This window comes from Phoenix dactylifera, chromosome 11 (assembly GCF_051530095.1).
Source record: "Phoenix dactylifera cultivar Ajwa chromosome 11, Ajwa_hap1_PhDact_Kaust_v1.1, whole genome shotgun sequence".
NCBI classification, from domain to species: Eukaryota; Viridiplantae; Streptophyta; class Magnoliopsida; order Arecales; family Arecaceae; genus Phoenix; species Phoenix dactylifera.
Window position 1 is genome coordinate 6,073,293 of NC_143200.1, and position 9,399 is coordinate 6,082,691.

Genomic DNA, 9,399 nt, shown 5'->3' on the forward strand with positions numbered 1-9,399 from the left:
CTAGAAGAAGAAATAGAGCTTTGTACGGAAAATCTAGATCCACGAATTTTTTCATCATATATAGCATAAATATCATAAAGAAGTTGTTTTACCTCAATTTTAGCAGGTTCAGGATCTTGAATCATATTTTCACAATATGCATCAAGTAAAATTAGTACGCCATTCAATTTAACTCTTGGATCAAATACAGCAGCTAAGTTATGCATAGGACAGATCTTGTCCCAATACTCATTCTATTTAGGTTCCATTTGTTCAATAATAGGCATTAAAACATCATCATATATATGTTCTGCAAATTTTTGACTAATCATATATGCTTGTTGTAAAAATGAACATGAAGTTGGATAATAAATACCAGAAAGAACATTAGTAGCATTATAAAAACTAAGCAAAAAATCTTCCAAAATTTTTCCTTTATTCCAATCAATTTCAGTCAATGTAAAGCCTAATCCACGATTATTAATATATGCACTTAATAAGTTTTTATATGGGTATGCATCATGTATCATGCTATATGTTGAGTTCCAACGAGTAATTACATCAAGTTTAAATTTTTTAAAATGTTTACCATGATTTATACATAGTTCCTTAAATTCTTGAAGTATTGATCTTGAAGCATGAATAAAAGAAACTGCATTTCTAATTTTTGAAATGACATCTTGAATCATGCCCATGCCAGCTTGAACAGAAAGATTTAAGATATGACATGCACATCTAATATGCAATAAATTTCTATTTAACATGGGATGCAATGAGTCCTTTAATTATTATTAGATGCATTATCAAAAGTAATAGACATAATTTTATCATTAATATTATATGAACATGCAGTTTGATAAATGACATTTGAAATTTGTTGCCCAGAATGTGGAAAATTAAAAGCACGAAAAGCAAGAATACGTTTATTTAATTGCCAATCATTATCAATATAATGAGCAGTAATAGCAATAAAACAATTACTACCTACAGATGCTGACCAAATATCAGAAGTTAATGAAACTTTTACATTTAAAGTAGAGAGTGTTTCAATTAAACTTTGTCTCATTGCTAAAAAGTTAGTCATAGCTACTCTTCTAAATGTACGCCTACTAGTTCTTTTGTAAGTAGGTTGTAGGTTTAATTGAACATATTCTTCAAAATTAAAAGATTCACATAAACTAAAAGGTAATTCATTCTTAACTATCCATTTTACAAGTGCTTTTCTTTGATTTTCATGATTATATGCAAAATTACCTAAAAGTGATCTCCCTTGTATATTAAGGATACTTTGAAGACGAGAATCATGCATCCTATGACTCTCTTGATGTCTTTTTAAATGGCCTGTTCCCCCACTACTACTACAACTATAAAGTTTGGCACATTTTTTACATTTTGCTTTCCAGACTCCATCAATCATAATTCTATCAAATTCATTCCATACAGCACTAGTCTTCTTACGAGAAGAGGTTTGATCTTCACTCGGTTCACTAGTTCTAGAGGAACTAGGAACATGGGGTTGGGGATTAGTTTCTTCTCCCTCAGAAACAGGAGGAATGCCAAAATGACTTTCCTCAAAAGATGACATATCTAAATTGATGAATGCAAAAAATAAAAACTAACCACAAGGAGGAATTGAGTAGAGGACCAGAGGTAGAGCCGAGATTTGTGAGCTTCCTCTTGTGCTCTCAACAAGAACCTCCTTCTCTTCTCAACAAGAACCTCCTCTTGTGTAGCACTTGAACACTTGCTAAATGCAAACTAAAAATTAAATTGCTAGAAGAGCACTTGCTAAATATTGTTAGAAGAGAGAAATAGTAGTAGTAGAGAATGAGAGAAGAGTTGGTTTAGAGTGGTGAGAATGAGGGAGGAAAGGGGTATTTATAGGACTCCAAATATTTTTCCCCAAAACACCCCTCAAATTAGCCGTTTTATGATTGTTGGGAGGGGTATTTTGGGTAAAAACCAAAAAATAGCCGTTATGGAACCCTTTTTTTTTTGCCAGACCGTCTCGTGCCTGGCACGGCCCGTAACGGCTATTTTTTTTTGCCATACGGGCCATGCCAGGCACGGCCCGTCTCGTGCCAGGGGCCGGCATGGCCCGCCAACCCACGGGCCTAGAGCCGGGCCGGGCTTAGCTTTAGGCTAAGCGGGCCGTGCCTGGCACGGCCCGTTTAGTAACAGGCCGGGCCAGGCACGACCCGTTTATTCTGTGGCCCGGTGGGCCTAGGCCGGGCCGGCCCGGCACGGCCCGATGCCCATGTCTAACTATTGTGATTAGGAATAACACTGTTATTTTTGATGGAATGCTAAGTTGGATATGTGGTAAAGTAGAACAAATACAACACGAGTAAATTACAGGAACGGATGGAGTCATGTAAATTAAAGATAGTAAGTGTATTACAGGCATATGTAACGGCGATACGAGGGCATTTTAGTTTGTGTTGAAAGATACAGGAGAAGAAAGGGAAGACTAAAATAATATGGATGAAAGTTGCGAGAAATAATAAAGAACAATTTGAAATAATATCAAAGATGGTTTTAAATAATAATTCTTGGCAAAGGGGGATCGATAAAGCTGATCCCAAATAATGGGGTAAGGTTTGATAGTTATGCTTAGTCTTTTTTGGAGTCATGGTCATGAGGGGAAACAAATCATAGCAATTGGAATATTGTCATTAGATCCAAAGTGGCTTGGTATTCTCAATTCCATGTCGTGTCAGCATTCTCTCTGCGTGTGTGGGTACAATCAGGGGATAACCGAGGAAGAAAAGCAAACAAGGGGGAAATCCCCTTACAATCTAGAGAAGGAACATCCAGTGGCATCAGCTTGAATTAGAGGAAGGACCCGGGATCAAAATATTTTGATAATATCCATGTTTTCGAACTCTTTGGGATCAAAATTTAAGCAAAAGAAATTGAATCGAAGTATTTTAAGGCAGGTGGATTTGAGATGCTAAGAAGAAATGTTTCCGAGATATAGCAAAAAATATATGCTCTTATGATTAAATTACATTACGATCTAGCTTGGAACATCGGCAAGTAGATTTGTCCCCTAACACATGGAATTTTAACTTCCCTATGAAAGGTACATGAACCAAAATGATGGCTCATGAAATCTAGATTTACTTCAATAATTTTTCTAATCGAGTTTGTTTAAAAGATTTTTTTTTTTTGATATTGGTCTTCCAATTTGAACTAGACAAGATATTTATGCATGGGCATGGTTGACAAATGGGAGGCTGTCTAGTAAATTATTTGGCAACAAGGAAACTCATAAACAACAGAAGCAATTGTCATTAGGGAAAAAGGCAAAAAATACAAAGCAATCTGAGGATATACAAGCTAGCCCTCCGACGTAGAATATTTAAATTAGCCGTTTTCAATGAGATTTTTTCTCTCTCTCTCCTACTTTGCCCTTAGCCAGGGTTAGTGCAATCTATAAATTGTGGAACAATAGCCTATGGCTGGCGGCCACTTATGATTAAAAATTTCAGAGTTTCTCTTCCGCTTTCATTATGTAGTAGTTCCTTCATTAGGGCTATTCGTGAACTAAGGCCTTCCTTTGCAAACCATTGCATCAGGTGGTATCAGAGCTTGGTATCAGAGCTTGGTTTCGCCTGATCTGATGCTCAGTCATGACAAAGCTGGAGGCCGCCATGCCGCTGACGGCGATGCAGGCCATCTGGGATGCTATGCGAGCTCAGGATTGCGTAGGAATGCAGATGTTGCTAAATATTTCTGAAGCATGGGGAACATGGCACTAAAGGTAGAGATGATGCTACAAGAGAGGGCCAGTAGTAGCACGGTTTAGCCTTCATGCAGGAATTCATTAGACTCCATTCGACTTGTAATGGAGAGAGGAAAGGCTCCACAGGTTTCTACTCAGACCCGTCAGGAGAACAAGGCTATGGAAAAGCAACCGCAGATAGCTAAAGACAACACTGCAAATCCCCATGCGAGGCCTATGCAGCGATTGAGCCGTGTCATCGATCCAGTGATTGCCCATGCAGGAAGGCAGTCAACATAGTTGATTGCGATGAGGAGTTTGAAGTGAATGAGGAGGAGCCTCTTGAAGGAGGTGAGCCTTCTCTATGCACCACCTGATGGCGAAAAATAGTGTTATGAAAATGAAGAGCAAGCCTACATAGTGGAAAGTAAATGCTGTCACGAAAGCTGGAAGAAGAGTAGTCACAGTGGCATAGGCTCTTCCGAACCTGGTGCACAATTAACAATCATCTTTTTGATCTTATAATTGATAGTGGTAGCTATTATAAGAATGCTATTGATAGAGATACTGTTCGAGTTTTGCTGCTACCTGCTGAACAGCATCTTAATCCATGCATACTCTATTGGGTGGATAAAAGCTATGGGTGAAATTAGGGTGTCTGAGAGATGTAAAGTTCCTTTCTCTATAGGTAGGTACAAGGATGCGGCTTATTGTGATATTGTAGACATGGATGCTTGTAGTTTGATTTTTGGCAGGTAAGCTGTGGTTGCTAAGCATTTGGGTAGAGAGTCTTGTGTACAAGTTTGTAAAGAACGGCTTATTCAAAGGAAATTCCCATCCTAAAACTTCTAAAGTGGAGGGGAGGGCTTTCCTTACTTTGACCTATTCCAAGCATGAGTTAGAGGCTTAACTTCAAAGAGTCAATGGAAGCCTCCGCATTGGTTGTGAAAGCACTAAGGATTTGTTTACGGAAGGAATTTTTTTTTACTGAAATATTTTTTCTTGAAAAACTGATTCTGAGAATATGATGCTTGGAAAAATAAATTTGGCATATTTGGTTGACCATAAAAAAATGGTACATTCTAAAATGGCTTATGTTTGGTTGAACATCTACTTCTTAAGAAAGTTGTTTAAAATATTAATTATACCCTTAATAAAGAAAAAGATCTTATCTATGGATTTTGATGAATTAAGAGTAGTTTTGAAAAAAAAAAGATTCCAATTTCCAACAGTTGAAAAAGTAGCTTTCTCATATCTCTCATGGATTTTCTTTTTCTTGAAGCATGGACTTATTCTCTCATGCTACTTTTTTATATTTTTCTTTTGAAAACTCCAACCAAACAAGAGGTCTTTTTTCATTTTTCTATTGACCATACTTTCTTCCTACTTTTCCTGCGAACCAAACGAGTCCTAATAATAGTTAGCAATGAGGAGAAGTCAACGGTGGTAGTTTTAGATGCAGTCAAGCCACTATTGAAAGAATTTGTAAACATTACGCCAGAAGAGTTGTTAGATATTTTAGTCCCTATATGAGATATCTAGCATTAGATAGATTAGGATTTAGGTGCCAAGAGAATGTTAGTCTAATTTACCTCGCTATAGGTTGAGTCCAAAGGATAATGAGATTTCGAGGGAAAAGGTAATTATAGAATGAGATTTCTACATAATGCTCTATTCTTATTTTTGTTGTTCCCCAAAGTCCTATCTAACTTAGGCATTGGAAGGCCACCTATAGAAGCTGATCAAGTATTAGATATATCAGCTAAAATGAGAAAAATATCTTGTTGGTGATTTTGTATGACAAGGTAGTGGTGGCACAATATTTCTTGAGAACATATAAACCTATTGTACTAAAATGTTGGCTATCTATCTTGGAAGATAATAAAGTTGCCTGCAAAGCTTTTATCATCATCATCATCATCATTTTATAGGAGTGTAGGCAAGACCATTGTGTATTCATTTAGGTGGCATGTAGTGACTCAAATAGGATCACCATGATGATTTTAGATCATCGCTGATTCTTATCCTATGGTAATCTGATTCTCGATAATCTAAGATCATTGTGTTTGATATACTATGTTCCGGTAAGTAAAGATTCTTAGCTATTCATGAATAACATGTTTAGTATTCCATAGAAATCCAAGATACTAACCATATAATACCAAAAATACCTTAATATATTCTATAAAAATATATTTATTAGTCTTATAGATTATCAATCCTATAAAGATATATTAATTATTATTATGGAATTAATAGTTTTGTTTATGCTTATAATATATTATTTTTAATATAATATTTATTTTGATTAGAAAAATAAGGCAAATGAAACAAATGTATTAGATAATTTCATTATATAAATATAAAGTACACTAATATATTTCTACTATAATTAAAAATTATCATTGAATAATAATATAATAATAATATATAATTATAATATATATCCTAAAAATAATATATAATATTAATATAATTATAATATATTAACGGAATATTGATATACTAATTCTTTTTGCTAGCTCAAGTGGTATTTTTTTCTCAAATTTCAACCCAAGATTACTATGTTGGGATAATCTTGGATTTCCAACCTCAAGGATGAGTATCTTGTCACTGAGTTAGATGGTGATTTGAGGAGGGAGGATGATTTGGGATCACTGCTACTAGGATCATTATGGTGCAACTAAATACGGTAATCTCATTATCTCCACCTGTATCATTCTTGATCTTGCGATGATTATCCCGCACCAAACATCCCCTTTAAGAGGTCGGGGATCATGGTCTAGCTTGGTATAAAGGGGGACATTTCTAACAGAACACAAACACTAACAAAAGTTAAAAACAAAACTGATTTTTTTCCTGCAAATTTACCACGGTGTGAAAAAGCTTAAGTTTCATTTATTTTACACCAATTATTCTCGCGGGTTAATAGAAAAAAATTGTAGAACCGTTGACGGAATGGGAAGCCCGATTATTTCGGTTTTCGGTTTTTTGCTAAACCGTTGCCGACGGGCTCTCTCCCCTTCCCTTAATAATAGAAGGAGAAGAAGCTTGGAAGGCGCCCTCTTTCTCTGATCCAATTTTCCGGCAAACCCACCAGAAAACAGACACGAGAGAAAGGACGAAGAGAAGAAGAAGAAGAAGAAGAAGAAGAGAATGGCAAGCACTGAAGAAACGGTAGGAGATGTTGACGCTTTCCCCGCTGTGAACGCCTCCAGAGAACTGAACCTTGGCGTGCCCGAGCAGTTCCCCGTCGACCCTGTCTCCTCCGATGTTGCGACTGCCAAGGAGCTCAAGGTATTGGCTGACACCTTTGAAATTATTTTTTTCTTTTCTTTCAAATCCAAGACTACGTACAAAGAAGATGAAGACAAATAAAGGAGGAGATTTGCTCAACAATAAACTCCAATCATCTTAAATTATGCACTTCTTGCATGTGCTTCTGTTTATGATAATTTTGTTCCTACTACGTACGTTTGTATTGTAAGGTCCTCTCTCTCTCTCTCTCTCTCAATGTCTACTCTTTTGTAAGCGTATTATAAGGTCCGTTTGATAATAATTCTAGTTTCAGTGGAAAGGAACTGAATGAATAAATAGAAAATATTGTGTTATTATGAGCTTTCTGAACAAGACATTGGTCTGCATAGGAGGAGACGGAGGGGAGGGCGAGAGCAAAGGCCCAGGCTGATGCGGCGGGAAAGTGCGATTTGGGCAGCACTCTGATGTCCGTTCTCATGGTCTCTGGCGTGGTCGTCGTTGCAGTTGGGGTGGCGTTCTTTGTCACAAAGAAGTTGAAAGAAGCATAATTCAGACAGCTCTCTTTTTCTTGGTGTCAACTTCAAGTTCTTCCCGTTATTACATTTTTTTTTTTCTCGCTCTCCTTTGGCGGCCAGAAGATCAGCGAGACGGCATTATTAATGTCACGATCTTTTTTTTTTTTTTCCTTTTCTGAAAATGCAAAATTTCTGAGATCAGCTGTTTTGTAATACATATTCAAGTCTAACAAAGACTGTTCATTATAGTTGTTTAGATGGTGGATGTCATGAAATCTACCATATGTCTATTTGGATTTATCCATTTTCTTTTATTTATAATACTTGAATTACCCTACCCCTTGTATTTTTAAGGGCTTGTTTGGCAAGTATCTGTTAGCCAGTAGGATCATCCTGGAAGAAAGCTCGAGGGTCGGAGAGAAGGAAGAAGCAGCAGTAAGCCAGTAATAGGAGAGGCCCGTGAGTCGAGTCACGACCTCTGAAAAAAAAATATCCTAGTGCATGAGGCTTCTACCGTTGCAAAGTTTGTGGAAGGTCAGATATATACATCTTTATTTCCACATAGAGAGCATATTTCATTATTTTGAATCCATAATACCCATATCACAATAGAGCAATCTTATTGTTGCACTAAAGATCTGGCCTCTCGAGACACTTGATCCCCATGGGATGAATAAAAGCACCATGGGATGAAAAAAAAGCACCTCAAAAGAATTTTTTTTTAATCCCATGGTTTTAAATATTTTTAAAATTTAGTAGTAATTTAGATAAATTCCCTGCATCCAAAAATAAAATTTTGGGGCTTTAGAAGCTACATACATTGTAACTAGTATTTAAAGTATCCTTTACTAATTATCTTTATCTCGAAGTTCATCCAAAATTTGAAATGTACCTGGTTGCTTCATCCAGCATCAGTGCCAATTAAACCATACCACAATTTAGCGGCAAGCTAACATGAATTTCGTTTACCGAAAGATTAAAAGAGTTAAGATAGTTCCCTCCCAGATAAAAGCTACATAATTGGAGAAGGCTCTAAAAACATTGTCGATCACATGTACACCATTATTTAATGCATGCATGGCTCCAGAGTACGTAGTTTCCTGAGAATCAATGTATTGCAGAAGGTTATTCCATTGTGTGCCTCTCACATGAGAGAGAAGCCACCAAGCAAGTGGAGCCCGTCATAGCAATTAATCCTCAGTATGTTATGCTCCCGTAAATATAAACAAGCCTCCAACGAAGTCCCTGGGGTGGAAACAGATGCAAATATTACAAGAATGTTACATTATATTATGTGTTTATAGGAATAAATAATAATTTTATACATGAAAAATTATGAACCTACAAAATAATTTTTATCAATTTATTTGTTTGGTTTTGCGCATCTTTTTAAATTCAAGCATCTTGTTTGTGGACTTGTTCATTGGCACTCAAGCTTGATATTGTGATTTAAAAATATTGTGATTTCTATATGTCTGATTTCGATGTAAATATGTGTTTGTGCGAAGTTTAAAGTTAAGAGTTATCTATGACTATTGTCCTGGTCATTAGGAATGCTGTTGTTGGCTTTAGTACGAATGCGATATATACATCAAAATATGGAGAGCTTTTGTGCCTTATTTGGTGGGGTTCATTCAATCTTGTGACACAAATCAGGGTATGCTTTATGCCCATATGAGTCTGCGGACCCCAACTAATAACAAGTCAATTTTGCATTTAGATTGAATATATTCTGATCTAACTCCATGCTTGTTATACGAACTCTTAGATACTTATTCTTCCCAAGCTAAAGTAAACTCCAGCACTATGTTAATTACTACTGATGATCTTCTTAGAAAAAATAAAAATATGTTTTAGTAACAAATTCCTATCTTCACTCTTGATTCTATATATTGGTGTGTTATGAATGTTTATTTACTG